General features: G+C 34.7%; 1 long non-coding RNA gene across 1 annotated transcript; it reads left to right on the forward strand.

Moving 5' to 3' along the window:
* Window positions 1-3,290: 3,290 nt before the first annotated feature.
* Window positions 3,291-3,903, forward strand: LOC126766566 (uncharacterized). Its single transcript, XR_007668912.1, has 2 exons — window positions 3,291-3,440; window positions 3,495-3,903. It is a non-coding gene; the product is annotated as an uncharacterized LOC126766566 (long non-coding RNA).
* The last annotated feature ends 13,423 nt before the right edge of the window (window positions 3,904-17,326 follow it).

Consider the following 17,326-nt stretch of genomic DNA (forward strand, 5'->3'; position numbering starts at 1 on the left):
TAACGCCACCAATAGCAAACGGCACTTATGCCTAAAATAAACAATATTCATATAAATAAATTTTTAAACGCATGTGTCAAATATGTTAATAACACATCGCCAATTAGGAAGCGGCCATAAACTATAACCTATGGCACGCTTTAAGTAGAATTAGACAGCACATCATCTAACACCTAAGTCTGCACTTCTTAGAATGTAAGATGAAACTCTGCATCTAGGTTTAAGATTTCAATTATATAAATATAAGCGAAATAAAGATACTTTAGTTTAGTTTTGAGCATAAACTCATTAGATTCACATCTTTTTAAATACCACCCCACGTTCGCGCAGAAAATAATTTGCACGTAAACAAATTTGAAAGAATCACACGCATAATGTTTGTAAATTTGTCTACACACAACTTTTTATGTAAATATAAGTATATGCACACCCATTGTTTCATCCAAAATCTCCGTTGTCACGGACAATCAATGGCCGAACTTCACGTTTTGTCCAAAAGTCAATGTGTCGAAGGACTGACGTGACGACAAAGCGCCGCCGATTGTGACCGCTTCCCTTGTCGCTACGAGTATAACAGATTTGCCTACAAACCTGCGTAAATATGTATGGTTATGTGTGAGCTTGCATACATATCGACGCAGATTTTTACAAGCCGTGTAAAAATATTTTGTACATTCCTTGACAAATACAGTCAATCCCGGTTATGTGCCACAACCAAAGATACAGGTTTTTGTGGTTTGTTAAAAAGAAAAATATAATATGGCTTATTAGCGCGTGAGGATACTTAAGCGTCAACAATTTATAGTAAATTACACAGCAACAAAATTATACAACAAAAAAATATCTACAATAATTTGTAGAAATATTATCCATAGTCGTTTGCGCATTGTAAATATGCAAATTTGTAAGCGTACATAGTAATAAGCATCACTTTTCTCATTTAACACTGAAAATGCTCAATTCTGCTACTTTCGACCCCCTCATATTAAATATTGGTGAAATCCACTAATAGAAAAGAGTGAACCTTCTCTACATTAAACGTTCTCTAGAATAATTGTCAAAGAAAAAGGAAGTGAAAAGACCAAAAAAGTTATATATGGGCCATTCCATCAATTGGCGACATGGTTTTGTACCCGTGGTTCTCCGATATTGACGAAACTTTAGAATATCATAATATAGACCAAAATAAGAATATCTGTAAACTTTTTAGTGGTCAAAGTTGCTCCATTGTTTTTTGGCGCGCAATTCAAATTGAGATCAAACAAAAAAATTACAATTTCTTTTATTTTTTAACGACCTCAAAATTGAGTGAAAAAAACTTTCCAGTTATCCAATTTTATGTAAAAAAATCTCAGCTTTCTGATAAAAATATTTTCAAGATCCAAAAAAATTTTAATAATCCAAAAAAAAACATTTTTTTTTCCAAAAATCCCGTTTTTTGTGCTTTTCCCCCAATTTTTTTCAAAATTTACTTTTTCATTCGATTCCTTGTTCAATTTTACATAAGAATCAGTCTTCAAAAATATGGGACTCTGATCCCATGAACAGCAAAAAAAATTCAATGTTGTCGCTCAAAATCCAAAAAAAAACAACTTTTTTCCAAAAATCCCATTTTTTGTGCTTTTCCACCAACTTTGTTTCAAAATTGACTTTCCCTTTCGATTCCTCGTTAAATTTTAAATTAGAATCAGTGTTCAAAAGTATGGGACTCTGATCCCATGAACAGCAAAAAAAATGCAAAGTTGTCGCTATACGGCGCATATTTTTATGAATGAAGACACTGATTTCTTCATTAATTCAAGTCTAAGAATACAATTTACATGTTTACCTCCATCACACAACCTTCTAATTTTCTGTATTTCTGTTGCTTTTTTTTATAAAGTGGTTATTTTCACCATAACCGTAACAATTTGAGATAAATTATTTATTATTTTTGTATTTACTATTTTTTCATGATCCCTTCCTTATGAAAGGAGGCACTTCGATTGTGGAGGGTCTGGAGTTCAGAATCGCAGAATTGAGCTTGAATTGCAGAATTTTTACTTTAATTTATTGGCTGTACAAGCCTTAATTTATGTATTACCGTATTTTTGGTTAATTATTTTATTTATTTTATCCCTTCTAGGAAGGGATGCGTTTCTGGAGGGTCTTGAGTTCAGAATTGCAGAATTCAGCTTTTATTATAAACCGCAGGATCGCCCTTGCGGTGGCGAATCGCGGTTTCAATATATTTTGTTATATGGCTGGTCGAGCCTCGAGCCTTTAATTATTGATTTAAATATAATTTATCGGTATAGGCTTTAATTTTTTATAATTCTCTGGAAGATCCCTTGGGTGGTGAATCGTAGCGTTTGATTATGTTATTTATTGGTTGTACAAACCATTTGTTATATTCTTTATTTTGATGATTCTTTCCAATTCGACAGTGTTCAAGTCAGCTGGTAATGCAGCGGATATATGTGGGATTCATTTTAAAATACAACGTTTTTTTATTCTTTATTCGCACTTGTTCAAATTCACGCGGAAGGTGACCGTTTTTCACAAACTTTGCTTAACGACTATTACAAATGGACGATCAATATGGACCGTTAAAATGACGGCTACTGATGGACGCTTCGTTTATTAACCGCTGAGTTAAAATGTTTTCATCTGGACTACATATTATTCGTTCAGTTACAATACTGCCACCTGTCCTGTATATTATTCCGTCCTACATATATTACACATATGTATTCTCAAAAACTATGATACAATTTATAATATTTTTATTTTCTTTGGTTATTTTGTTTTTTAATTTGTGGAGACTCCTTAGTGTCATGAGCGCCCTTACAGAAGTCGCAATATGATAATTTCTTATATTTGATATTTGGGCTATTTCCCATTTTTATTATAGTAACAGTAAATTTTAAATACAACTTACTCTTACTTATAGTATCGATCATACAGAGCAGGGGTGGGCATATTAGCCTTCAGTGGCATTTTGCCCGTGCGGGCACGAGTGTACATTTTGAGGCTAGATGAGGGGGTCATCGCGGGCAAACATGAAGAGGGAAATGAGAGAAAACGTTATTTTACCACTCCATATTTACAAATGAGAGCGCGCGCATATATGGGAAGTTGCACTGTGGGTTAGAGGTGTCAAACTATCGATGGGACTATCGATAGTATCGATAGTTTTTTTTTGACTATCAATGAGTATTGATAGTTTTTTTTTAACTTTTGAAACTATCGATGGTGCGACTATCGACAGTTTGACATCTCGCTCATCACTACTCTACATTGTGAAATACCGACATCGAGTCAATCTGCTATTTTTCGTGATTATTATATATAAAAATATATTTGACTACAATATTAGTATTAGTTGCAATAAAATACTAAGCTGCAGATTTAAGTGACGGTTCCTTCCAAAATGGAAATCGGGGACAGCAATTCATCAGGTGGGTACATTTCTTAAAAATAATTTCTCATACTAAGCGCCTTTTCGTACGCAGATGCGCCGGCGAACAAAAAACAAAAAATTTCGGATGTTTGGAAGCATTTCCAACTAAATGGACCACCTTAAGCGTGCTCATCCTCTGCACGCCGAGCAGGCGAAGCCCGGCAGCACATTTTTTTAAAAACGATGACATCTACGGCAATAATTCCACGCGGAAAGCAGACATTGATTTGGCGTTGGCAAGAATGATTGCTATAGAAGTTAATGCTGCCCACCAATAATATCAACACGCACCTTTGCTGCTGGCAAAAATTGAATTCTCTTTATTCAACAAATTTACTTAGTTTTTATAATCAAATTTTGCTTACTTACTAAAAACTTACATATGTATGTACGAGTTCTTACTAGCTAGAACTTATTTCTAGACATCAAATAATCATAATGTAAGCTAAAACCAGTGCGAACCTCAGTTTGGTTGTGAAACGGCTCACATTGCGGCGGCACGGTTTCCGCTTGTTATAGTGCCGACGAAATGTGTTTTTGTTATTAATTTGGAAATTAATTTTATTTGATTTAATTTTACTTGAGCAATGCAAAATATTGCTGAATTAGATTTTACTTACAAAATTGTCTGTATATTTTGTATATGTGCTAACTTTAATTTTATTTGATTTAATTTTACTTGAGCAATGCAAAATATTGCTGAATTAGATTTTACTACTTACAAAATTGTCTGTATATTTTGTATATGTGCTAACTCCCCCTTTCTTAAGCATCAGCGTCTCGCTGATAAAATTTCATTTGCTACTGAAATCTGTGGATAGTGTTATTGCAACAAGAATTGCTACGAAGCTTGAATGTTTTTTGCTGTTATGCGTTCTAGCTTATTTACATTATTTAAATGAAGTTGATGTAAATAGTTTAGATCTAATTTAATTTCATTTTCTGTTAGGTTATTCTGAAATATTGCGGGTAAGACCTGGTAGGAACTTATTTGCCAGTTTGTGTAAGTAACGTTGTTCAAGGTTATAGTTTCATTAAAGAAGTTTATAAGAAATGTACCATTTAGTTTAAGAGATGTATTATTATATAAGCGTCTACCGTCGCAGTCGTCCAGTACGGTAAGAGTCTAAAAGATAAATGCCTGTTAGTTTCTTAAATGCGATTTATGAATCTTTCTATTATTTTTAGTAGTTATTGTTACGGTATTGTCTTTAGCGACAGTTTCTTTTATAAAAATAGGTTTAGTTTTACCCTTAATCTGTTTGTTCTTTTTAAATACAGTATCACCTGGTTCGTAATTCTTTATTTTTGATCTCTTTTTGTTATGATAACTTAACATATTTTTTTGGTTTCTGGCTATTTCATTTCGGAGGTCAGAATTAACTATTTCTTTAAAGTTTGTTAGATCTTGGAAATTAATTCTCTGCGTTCTTCGAAAGAAAATGTCGGCTGGCTTTTTTTCGTAATTGAGTGTATAGTGTTATTGTATATGTCAACTGCAATGTTGATGATTTCTTATTTTCTAATAGAGCATTCAGAGTATTCCACTTGGAGGCATCTGATTATTTCAACAATAGTGAAATGCACACATTCTATTGCACCATTAACCTCACTCTTTTGGGGTGGTGCTAAATAGATCTCTATTCCTAATCCTTCTAAATAATTCAATGTTATTAGGCTTATAAAGCTGCCCTCGTTATCCATGACTAATGTCTTTGGTACAGTAAAATAGTGAAGAAGCTTTATCAGCTTATCCCTGATAGGCAATACTGATTTATTCTTGATTCTAAAAAATTTCGCAAATTTAGAGAATTTGTCAACGCACGTAATAAACTTTTCACCGGATATTTCTATAATGTCTATATGCAGTATTTCTGTTGGGTATGAAGGTATGGGAGTTGCTTGTAACTTGGGTTTTTGTGGATGTCGGTCGTATTTATTACATCCACAAATTTCACATGACTTAGTATATTTTTTAATAAGTTTAGTCATCTGCGGGAAGTAATATCTTTCCAATATCTGGTCTTTATTTTCCTTACCGTTTCTATGAGCTCTTTTGTGTTCCTGTTCTATTATTTTAAATTTAACTTCCTCATCAGGGATATCAGTAACCACTTTCTGTGTTATCCTGATACGAAATTGTGAGAAATATTCTTGGTATACCTGCTGTAATAATGAAATATATTTTTCGTGGATTTTAATACCATTGATTATATTTGGGTTGAGAACGCTTTTTAAGATTTCAATTAGTTTTTCCTTATTGTAAGCTTCACATGTAATGCGGTGCCTGTGGTACCTTGGATGAGGTTCTTCGTGAATTATCTCCTCCTTTCCTTCTAAGAATACAATTTGATTTTTGAAAACATTTAATGGCGCTTCACAGTGAGGAATGAGTTTTGAGCTATCCTCTTCTGCGCTATGTTGTGAATTTTCATCTGTGGATGTGAGCGTATTTAATTCTATTGGTAACCGTGATAACGCATCAGCGACCACGTTAGTTTTTCCCGGTTTATAAATGAGTTTATAATTATACTCTTCTATCCTTGCTTTCCACCTTTTGAGCTTGGCGTTGTTGTTACTGTTACTTAGTGCAAACGTCAGCGGCTGGTGGTCGGTAAGGATTTTTATTTCCTTAGCTCCATATAAGTAGGTCCTTAACTTGTCGAGGGACCATACTATGGCGAGCATTTCTTTTTCAATTGTGGAGTAATTCTCCTCGGTTTTATTGAGTGATCTAGATATGTAAGTTATGGGTCTATCTTTACCGATTTCCCCTTGTGAAAGGACTGCCCCAATTGCTGTATTGGAAGCATCTGTCGTCAAAATAAATGGTTTATTGAAGTCTGGGAATACCAGGATTTCGGAAGACATAAGCAGATATTTTATATCATGAAATGATTTTAAGCATTCCTCTGTTAGCGAAATTTGTATTCTTTTAGATTGACTTGCTTTCACTTGCGCATTTTCGCCTCTAGTTAAATTTGTAAGTGGCTTGACAATTTTCGCAAAGTCTTTTATAAATCTCCTGTAATATGACGCTAAACCTAGGAAACCTTTTAATTCCTTAAGGTTAGCAGGTGCAGGAATCTTTTTAATAGCGGATATCTTTTCAGGATCTGGCAAAATACCTTCTCCTGTAACGATATGCCCTAAAAATTCCACTTTCGTCTTGAAAAATTTGGATTTTTCTAGATTGACCTTTAGATTTGCTTTACACAAGATCGCGAATACATCTTTAATATTGTTTAGATGTCCTTCTTTAGTTTTCCCTGTTATTATAATATCATCAATATAGACGTAGCAGGACTTCCCTATAAGAGGTTTGAGAACGTCATTGATCATTCTCTGAAAAATGGAAGGGGCATTTTTTAAGCCGAACGGCAACCTAGTAAATTCGTATTTACCATTGGCTGTTGAAAAGGCTGACTTTTCTATGTCCTTTTCCTTCATCCTGATTTGGTGGAATCCAGATGTAAGGTCGAGTGTGGTAAAATAACTGCACTCGCCTAAGCTAGCAAGAGTGTTGTTTATATCAGGTATTGGGTAGGAGTCAGGTATCGTTACATCGTTTAGTCGTTTAAAATCGACGACAACTCTGTACTTCTTTTCCCCTGCCGGTCCTGATTTTTTTGGTACAATCCACAATGGTGAGTTATATGGGCTCTTTGAAGGCCTTATTACACCATTGTCCAGAAGTTCTGCTATCTGTCTTTCTACCTCACTCCGGAGGTTGGTTGGGTAAGGGTATGATTTTGTATAGATCGGCTCTTCACTTGTTGTTCTTATTTCTGCTAACACAGTTGTATTGATTGCCCCGCTGTCAGAGACTGGTCCGAAAAGTTCCGAGTACTTATTTATTATTTCCCTAACCTCCTGTTCATGGGTCGTTTCTTGAATATTATTTATTTGTTTTGATACTTTTTGTTTTAGTGGCAGTACCACATCCCCGAGGGTTAGCGTGTAATTTTTTCTGTTTATAATCGCTCCCAATTCTTTGAGGGCATCATCACCTATGATGCCATCAAAGGACTTTAAATTAGGTAATATAAAGAAATCAATCTTATTTGTTATACCTATACTTTTAAAAAATGATCCACACAGTTTATGGGTTATTTTTACTGGACCCGCGGCTGATTAGACTTCAAAAGGACATCTAAGTTTACTGGAATTCCTTGAAAGTTTTTCACACACAAAATTTTTATTAGCTCCTGTATCTATAAGGAACTTTAAGGTACCCCCATTTTTTAAGGTGAGTTCTAGATGGGGTAAACTAGAGAGGCGTCTGTCATAAAATTTATTCCTTCGCACTCTCCACCTTCAGTAAATTCTTGGTCCTCTGTTTGAATATTAAATAATTTTGGGTGTTTCCTAGGAATATTTGAAGAACTGTTGGATGGCCTTACTAAAGGTATATTTATCGGTCGGTTCATATAATTTACTTTTGGTGAATGTATTGAAGGGTCTACCTCCATCGGGACCGCAGGCTTGGGTTGGATTGGCCTAGGTGGAGGTAGCGCTTGAGTTTGAATATTTTTATTATAGATTTGATTTTTTTCGAACGAGTTTAATTCCCTTGGTACAAATACCTGTTTTTGGTTCATTTGGTTTCTTTGCGTTTGGCTTAAGCTACCTATACTCCTTGGGTAGATTGAATAGTTTCTTAAGTTAATGTTTTGTATTTCAAGACAGGAAGCGTATGCTTCGGGTAAGTTCTTGGGTCGTTGGATGACTAGCATCCTGGATAGTTCACCGTTTAGGCCTCTGATAAATACGTCAAGGGCTCGGTTCCTATAAGTTTCTAGTAGCACGCTACTTGTTTCTCTGGAATAGTCCTGTCCCTTTATTTTATTGATTATCAAAGATAATTGGTGATTAATTCGAGCATAGAACTGCTCTACGCTAAAGTGCTTTTGAGATAAGGATCCTTGTTCGTGTTCTAGTGTCCTTAGGTCGCGTTTGTCTGCGTAGTGCAGTGACAAACAACTCTTGATTGTCCCCCAGCCGTCATCAAATATATTATATGATATTAAGGCCGTATCCGCAGGTCCTTTCACTTTTTGCCTAATGTGCCGTAAGATGGCTCTTATCACCTCATAGTCCTGTAAAATAGATTCTACATTGTGGATCCAGGAGATAAATTGGATCGGGTCTCTTTCGAATGTCGGTAGGTTTTTTACACTATCAGGCAATCTGCTAATTTTGGCTAGGTCTGCCTCTGTTAAGTGAATAAGGTTATTTGGGTTAGCGCTTTCGCTGTGTGGGTTGATTCTAGCTTCTAATTGATTTATTCTATTGTTTAATATCTTAGCTTGCTCGATTTGCGCGTTTATAGCGCCTGTCAAGTGTGTGATGGCTTCTTGTACTTGCTCCATACTGAGGCTCACCAGTTTTTACAATTTTTTCTATTGCTAATTGTTATAATCTTGCTCTTATTACAATTTATTTTAAATTGCTCAATACATAAATTTGATTACAAAAAGGTGAATAACTTAATTTTTAATTCTTACAACAGTATCGGGAGTATCAGCTTCTGCATCCTGATTTCGGGCGGTCCACTTGTTCCTTTTTGAGGTGTTTTACTCCGCTACTTGGGAGTGGATGACGTCACAGTTCAGGCTTTGATTGTTGTCTTGGTGGTTTTGCACTTTTGTCTACACAGTTGAATATGCTGCGAGAATAATTTTCTCAGTTGCACAGTTTTGAGTCTCTTTGAGCACGTTTTTAGATAACAGCAGTTTTGTTAAGCTGCTTAGTTACTTACACGCGGATAACAGAAGTTTTATTAATGTGCGATTAGAATTACTTTAAACACTTTGTTTAGATAACAGCAGTTTCCTAACGCTGTTTTTTTCTGCTCGCGGGCAACAACAATTTTACAATGCGCGATTTAGAGTTTTCTAACGCTGCTTTTTTCAACCGATATAGACAATTTAAATTTGAAGTCTCGGGCGCCAGTTAATGCTGCCAACCAATAATATCAACACGCACCTTTGCTGCTGGAAAAAATTGAACTCTCTTTATTCAACAAATTTACTTAGTTTTTACTTAGTTTTTATAATCAAATTTTGCTAACTTAGATGTACAACCATTTCGCATTGTCGAAGATCAAGGATTTAGAGAGCTCGTTCGGTGTCTTGATCCTCGATATGAACTACCATCTCGAAATACCATTCTGAATGTTCATATACAAAAGCTTTATGAAAATGGTAAAACTAAATTACAGGCCATTCTTAATGAAATTGAAAGCTGTGCTATAACCACTGATTGTTGGTCATCGAAGGCAAATGAAAGCTATTTGACCATTACGTGTCATTTCATTAATGGCGATTTCAAAATACGATCGACAGTTTTAACGACATCAAAGCTCGCTAATGAACTCAACCATTCAGCTGCAAACATTTCAGTATCGTTGCGTGAGCGCCTGCAAAAATGGAATATATTCCAAATAGTCAACTGCGTGGTTACAGACTACGCTGCATCAATGATTAAAGCCTGTGAACTGCTTCAGAAGAGGCATCTGCCGTGCTTTGCTCATTCCATCAATCTTGTAGTACAAGACCTTTTGTCTACTGAAAACGTAAAAGCATTATTGTCGAATTGCAAACGCATTGTAGCTTATTTCAAAAGCAGCACTATTACATATGCAAAATTAAAGAAAGAACAGGGTAGTGAAAAACAGTATAGCCTGATTCAAGAAGTTTCAGCAAGATGGAATAGCGCGTTTGCTATGGTTCAGCGAATTTTACTTATTAAGGATGCCATCTTTGCAGTGCTTTTAAGAACACCAAAAGCGCCACCAGTTCTAATAGCAGAGGAAATAGAGTAACTAGATTAGCTAGATTAGCCACCTTGCTAGATCCGAGATTTAAAAAAGACGGGGTTCAGTCAGGTCAAAATGCGGCCCAAGCGTCTATGTTGCTGGAAAACGAATTGGTTGAAATCGACAGAATTGCAGCTTCGTCATCGAATGAAAACAGAGATGAACCGTCGTTATCAAAAAGCGTTAAAATTCCACAGATTTATGAATTTTTGACAGAGAAGCTATCCAGCAAAGACAAATCCTGTCATCACACTACGCGAATACACTGAAAAACCCAATGAGCCGCTAGATGTAGACCCATTGGAATACTGGAAGGTAGCAATGGCATTTTGTGTAACGCTTATATAAACTAAAATGAAGTCAATGCAAATCATGGCATGCAAATATTTGTGCATTCCGGCAACGGAGTCTGAGCGTATGTTCAGCAAAGCTGGAGAATTAGTCTCAGACAGACGAACAAGATTGAAGGAAAAAAATGTAGATATGTTGTTGTTTATCAACAAAAGTCACGAAATGTGCTAATATTGATCTCCTTAAAACCACTGAGTGGCTCTTTGATCTCCGTTTTAACATAAACTTAAGCTTTCAACTTATGTTGTAAATGAATTTATTAATGTTTTTTTTAATACGAAAATAAATATGAGTTATTTTGTTCTTGGAAAGACAGGTTTTTTGTAATGCAATTGATTTTTTTTTCAAGATATTTTTTTATGAACCTTTGAAGTACGATAGTACTATCGATAGTTTTTTTTGACTATCGATGAGTATTGATAGTTTTTTTTTAACTTTTGAAACTATCGACGATGTGACTATCGATAGTTTGACACCTCTACTGTGGGTAATAACTGTAAAATTGCCTAACAATTTTAAGTTTCTTTGTAAAATGTAAGACAAATAATAAGAAGTGTAATAAATATTTTATTTTAGTAATATTTTTTTTAATGTCTTTATAACAGCATTTAATTTAGTTTATTTGACATAATAAATTCTACGTTTGGTTTTATCTCATTTGCTTTAGCTACACGCATTATTGTACCAAAATTTAAAACAGATAACCTACTTCTTATTTTATGTTTCTTTAATTTCATTATTGAAAAATATAGCAGACATTGTATGCTACTAGAGCTTTCCTGACATAAATACTTTTCTTTCCATTCCACATTAAATGGATTCATTTTTCTTTTTAAATTTTGGTTACTGCTTTCCCCCGCTGATAACATTTCGGCAGATTTAAATTATAATAATTTCAGTTTCTGAATCACTGTCGGCAAGTGCATATACACAAATGAATCTTCTAAGAGCGCAATGTAAATAATTACCCAACAACGCTTCTACCGCCCGCTTACTGTAGAATTTCCAACGACTTGGGGTTTTCCCCATAGAAACGACTCACCTGATTGCTCTCTCACAACGCAGGGTTGCCAACCTCGATATACTGTAGTAATTATAAAAATTGTACTTAATATATTTGAAATTTTCTTAAATTAACTCAAAATCAGAATCGAATACTATTATTTATAAATATATAAAATAGTTTTATTAGTTTGATTTCAGTTATGATATTTTATATTAGGAAAAATTATAATTGAAAAATTAGATGTATGGAAAACTACGTATGCGTATTGAGTAATGGCAACATTGTTCGCATGAAAACGAAAACAAACCGCTTGCCGCTCGTAGCAAAATACGATGTTTCTGCCATTAGCGTTTTTATTCTATTTGTGTGCTTAGCCACTCTCAATCAATAATGCCAATCGCGCAAATATATTTTTATTTGATGATTTCTTACATTTTTGAAAATATGTGTTCCCTCTCTATAGCGCGTATTATTAGTTTAATACATTTCCAGAGGCAACTTAGATTTTTAAAATTTAGCGAAACAGTTATAGAAAAAAACCTTAATTCTTTGAATATTTTGATAAAACAACCAAACTGAAAATATCACAATTATTGATATATATTTATATAAGCATTTACATCAAATGAAAATGCAATATGTTTAAACAAATATATATTATGGTCACAAGTATCTTTTTTTAAACATATATGCACGTATAAAAGCCCACAACTAGATAAAAGTTGTCCCAATTGTAGCTAAAATTAATTTTTACAACTGGTATCACCACAATTAACTCCTCTATCACATGTAGGTACAATGGTGTGAACAAAATAGGAACAACCAAAAGGTGTAGTTTTAAAATGTGCTGTTTTTTATTAAAAAAAAATTGTTTTTAGATACAAGTATAACTCATATAATTTTTCCCTACCAGTGATTAGAACTTCCCACCATGCAAAGGTAAATAAAAACAAAGATTAATGCGAAACTCTAAAACCGGCAAATTATGTTTACCTCTTTTTGTTTACACAACTGTACAATTCCGATATGAATTAAACTTCCGCTCTTTAATTTGTGCACAATGTCAGTATTGCCGCAACCATTCTGCGATGAACATTCAGTTACGGAGAAATGTAATTGATTTTTTTTGCAACTTTTTATGACCTTCCCTCCGTAAACTGATATTCCCCTCATCTAGCCCTCGTGCGCACTTTGCTAACTTTGCGGGCTAAAAATGTGCCCATTTCTGATACAGAGGGACCTGTATGAACTTGGGTCTCCTGGCGGTTTATTTGGTTTGGGTAGCAGAACCATACGCTGTATTTACCATTTATTTGGGAAAGCTCCATCCCTCAGGCACTTATTGAAGAAGTCCGTAAAATATTTTGGGTTGAACTTGATGGAAGTTTTTAAAGCCCTATTTGGAATGACATCCAAACCATGTGCTTTTGCGTTAACGAAACTTTCCGATGCTTTCATGACTTCATGGTCATCCCCTGGCAGAAAAACTGGAAGCTCTAAGCCATGTGGGGGTAGCTCTCCCACTGTTTGCGTTTGTTACTTTGGAAACAGAGTATCTACATACTACCTCCTTAAGTAGTATAGGGCAGGTCGGCATTTGTCCTTTGTCATCTCTAACTTTTGTCAACTTTATTGCAGAGTTCTTTAAAGCACACAGCTTTGCTTTTCTTGATTGCTGCTCTAAGTACTTTCCATCTTGCTTTAAACGTTTCGCGTAGTCGCTCAAATTCCAAGGTGCCTCTACTTTTTTGATATTTCACATATCACCCACAAAAACTACAAACATTGTTCCACAACGACAACAATTGTCTCAAATAGCATCAGCAGCGCCACAAGTCAATATGACAGCCAAATAGTCGATTCACAAATTTGTAGAAAAACACACAACAACAAGATTTTCATTCATGAATGAAAGCTCACATTCAACAGGCAAACTCTCTTCACTCATAAAAATAAAAACCATCACATCTTCCCAAACATGCTTTTGCCAACAAGAGTCTTTTCGCGACGATGGCAAAAGTTAAAAATCATAAATTGAACAATTTCTGATGTTTCTTCGAAAAGGGGAAAGTATCAACCTCGCAAAGCACAGAAATATGTAACAAAAGCGGCACCATAGTTCTTGTCGATTTAAAATATTTTACAATTCCAAAACAAACAAAACTCGCTTCATTCATGAAAAATAAACACCATCACATCTCCCTCAACATACCTTTGCCAACAAGAGTCTTTTCGCGACGATGACAAAAGCTAAAAATCATAAATTTAACAATTTCAGATGTTTCTTCTAGAAGGTAAAAGAGTCAACCCCGCAAACCCACTAAGCACAGCAATATGTGACAAAAGTGGCATCATAGTTCTCGTTGATTTAAAATATTTTACAATTCTAAAATATTTTTCGTCGGCTCGCAAAAATCTGCCGCAGTTCGTTTGTGGTTTTCAGAACAGCTCGGATTTTCTACCAACAACAAAATGTTGTGACGCTTTGTCGTCGATTCTGTTCTTCGACACATTGACTCTTTGACAAAACATGAGCTTCGGCCATTGGGTTGCCCATAACAATGGAGATTTCGCATGAAAAAATAAGTGTACAGATTTGTTTACATGCACACGTAATTACATACATATGTAAGTGAATATGTGCGACCGCTTGGTCTTTTAATATGTTATCAAACATACAATGCCCAGCAAATAAATATATAACTTAATAAATGTACATAGATTAATTATATGTTTAGGTAATAATACATGCAATACTTTATTATATGTATATTTCAAAAGATTTTAAGGAATTCATCATCATCATTCAGTTTAATTTGTACGTACATGTGTGTACTTGCTTGTGTGCTTTGGTATATAAAATATACATATGTACATATATAAATTATACGCAGAGACGTTTGCGCATTGCAAATTATACGAATCTGTAAGCGTACATTTCTTAACATTGAAATTAGCATAACTTTTCTAATTTATCACTGAAAGTGCTTTATTCTGTTACTTTTCTGCCTCTGATGTTAAATGTAGTGAAGCACGCTAATAATTTCCTGTGGTGTGGTGAAACACGCTCATCCAAAATCCTTCGAAAAATGAAATCTCGTAAAATTGACAACGCTGTGAACCTTCTATATGACACAGAACATTTATCATAGACAGAGAACGTTTATCATAGAGAAAGTTCACGGCGCGGAGAACGTAAAAATATTTTTGTCTAACTCGGTCGAGATGAGGGAGTTTCACCACTGCCAGCTCGACAGGAGAAATCTTAGCAGTTGCGCTTGAACAGAGCTGAGCATTCAATGAAAATTATACTCAGAATTATACATAAAGACATATGTTAGCTCTTTTGCATATATTTTTATACGTTTACATGCAGATTTTATAGAGCAGTAAATTTCCTACAAAACTATGAGTTTCATCATTCATAACAATATTTTTTCATTGAGTTATAAAATTCGTAAGAAATAAAAATTTTTCCCAAAAATAATCAAGCTTTAACTGTTAATATCTTTTAAGCGTTTGGGTTTACGAAAAAATCATTTCAGACCTTTTTTGTAGAGAATTCAATTTCCTACAAAATCTAAGGAACAAGATATTTTTTCAAGTAGTTGGAAGCGAGATATAAATTTTTCTATCTGATAATAAGAAAAAATAGAAAGCTGTATGTAGGAGGACCTTCCCGTTACAATTAAAAACTCATGTTTGGAGAGGCTTTCTTAGAGGTGTCTAGGACCCTATTTTTCCGAGTACTGCAAAAATATAACAGACCCACCGAAATGCTTCCAAATATTCATTACACCAGAGATCGTGGAAGAAATTGTTCAATGGACAAACATTGAAATTGCTAATCGGCAGTCCATCTTACTTGCAACTACAGATGAAGCTCAAGGAAAAGTAACTTCTTCAAATGAAATTTCTGCCTTAATTGGACTCTTGGTACTAACAGCAGTCAAGAAAGATCAGCACCTGTCTGCAGATGAATTGTTTGAAAGATCTTATGGTGGAATAACATATATTTCGATAATGACAAAAGCAAGGTTCAAATTTCTTATGTCGTGTCTTCGATTCGACGATAAATCTGCACGCCTTCAAATAGTTGAAGACAAATTTGCCCCCATTAAAAAAAATTGGGAGATGTTCATTCAAAAGTGCCGGGAAAATTATACGCCTGGAGAATACCTTACGATTGACGAGCAACTACTGGCGTTCAGGGGAAAAGGTAGCTTCCGGATGTACATTCCAAACAAGCCAGCAAAATGTGGACTCAAAATGGTCATGACATGTCATAGCGGTACAAAGTAGATGGTTGATGCTATGCCGTATTTGGGAAAAGGATCAAACAAAACCACCTTTCCACTTGGTGAGTACTACGTAAAAGAGTTGACTAAAACTGTACATGGTTCAAATAGAAACGTTACAATGGACAACTGGTTTAGTTCGATTCCTCTTGCTAAATCACTGTTATGCGAACCATATAAGCTGACAATGGTTGGAACTCTACGTTCTAATAAGCGAGAAATTCCGAGTGAAATGAAAAATGTAAAAGGTCGTAAGTGTAATACGTCAATGTTTTGCTATGATAATGAGCTGACGCTTCTATCATATAAGCCGAAGCCGAGTAAGGTAATATATTTATTATCATCCTGTAATGAGGAAGGAGCAGTAAACCCCAAATCAAATAAACCCTACATGATCGAATTTTACAACAAAACGAAAGGAGGCGTTGATACCTTTGACCAAATGTGTAGTGTCATGAGCTGTTCACTCAAAACCAACTGATTGCCAATGTGTCAATTTTTTGGTATATTGAACATGGCTTTTATTAACAGCTAAATTATTTATTTACACAACGTATTTCAAACAAATAAAAAACCTCTCAGTAGTTCTGCTTTTATGAAAAATTGCATTCTGCCCTTATTCAAAGTAATTTGACAAACAGACTTGAAGTACCAGCATTGTCTACGTCGTTGCGATCAAATATTGAAAGTTGTGTTTCTTTTGATGAAACTGCCACAGATACTAACCGCCAAAAAAATTAAAAAAAAAAGAGAAAGAATTTGTCCGCCTGCTAAGAGACGGATGACGAAATCATTTTGTGAAAAATGTAAAAAAAGTCTTTGTGGGGAGCATAAAATAGAACTTTGTGCCTCTTGTACAAAATGAGAACTTTCATTCCGTAAAGTATTTTATGTTTTCAGTTAATAGTATTATCTTAATTAAAAAATACCATTCAGTGAAAATATGTTATTAAATTGTTTAGTTTTTTTAAGTTTCTTAGTTTGTATTTTGTACAAAAGCCGAATGAATCAGAGCTGTGAAAATTTTATTTATTTAATAAAAGATTTAAGAAAAACTGTTTGATATTGTTTTATTTGGAAGATATATAAACCAGGTAATGTGAATATATTGATTTTAGTAAGTTTTGATAGGTAGGACAATATATTAAGGACTTTGAGCAATGCCGTCGTCGAATCGACCTCTACGTTATAAAAATAGCGATGACCTTCTAGGGTTAAGCGCTTGCAGTTCCCAGTACGTCTTGCCTTTGCGATGATCATCAACAAATCGCAAGGGCAAACGTTTCAAGTGTCCTGCGTCAATTTGGAAGAACCTTGCTTCCCCACGGCCAATTGTTCGTCGCATTCTCGAGAGTGAGAACACCAAGGTGCTTATTCATTTACGCGCCAGGTGGAAAAACCAAAAATGT

Source organism: Bactrocera neohumeralis, unplaced genomic scaffold, assembly GCF_024586455.1.
Source record: "Bactrocera neohumeralis isolate Rockhampton unplaced genomic scaffold, APGP_CSIRO_Bneo_wtdbg2-racon-allhic-juicebox.fasta_v2 ctg169_1, whole genome shotgun sequence".
Taxonomy (NCBI): domain Eukaryota; kingdom Metazoa; phylum Arthropoda; class Insecta; order Diptera; family Tephritidae; genus Bactrocera; species Bactrocera neohumeralis.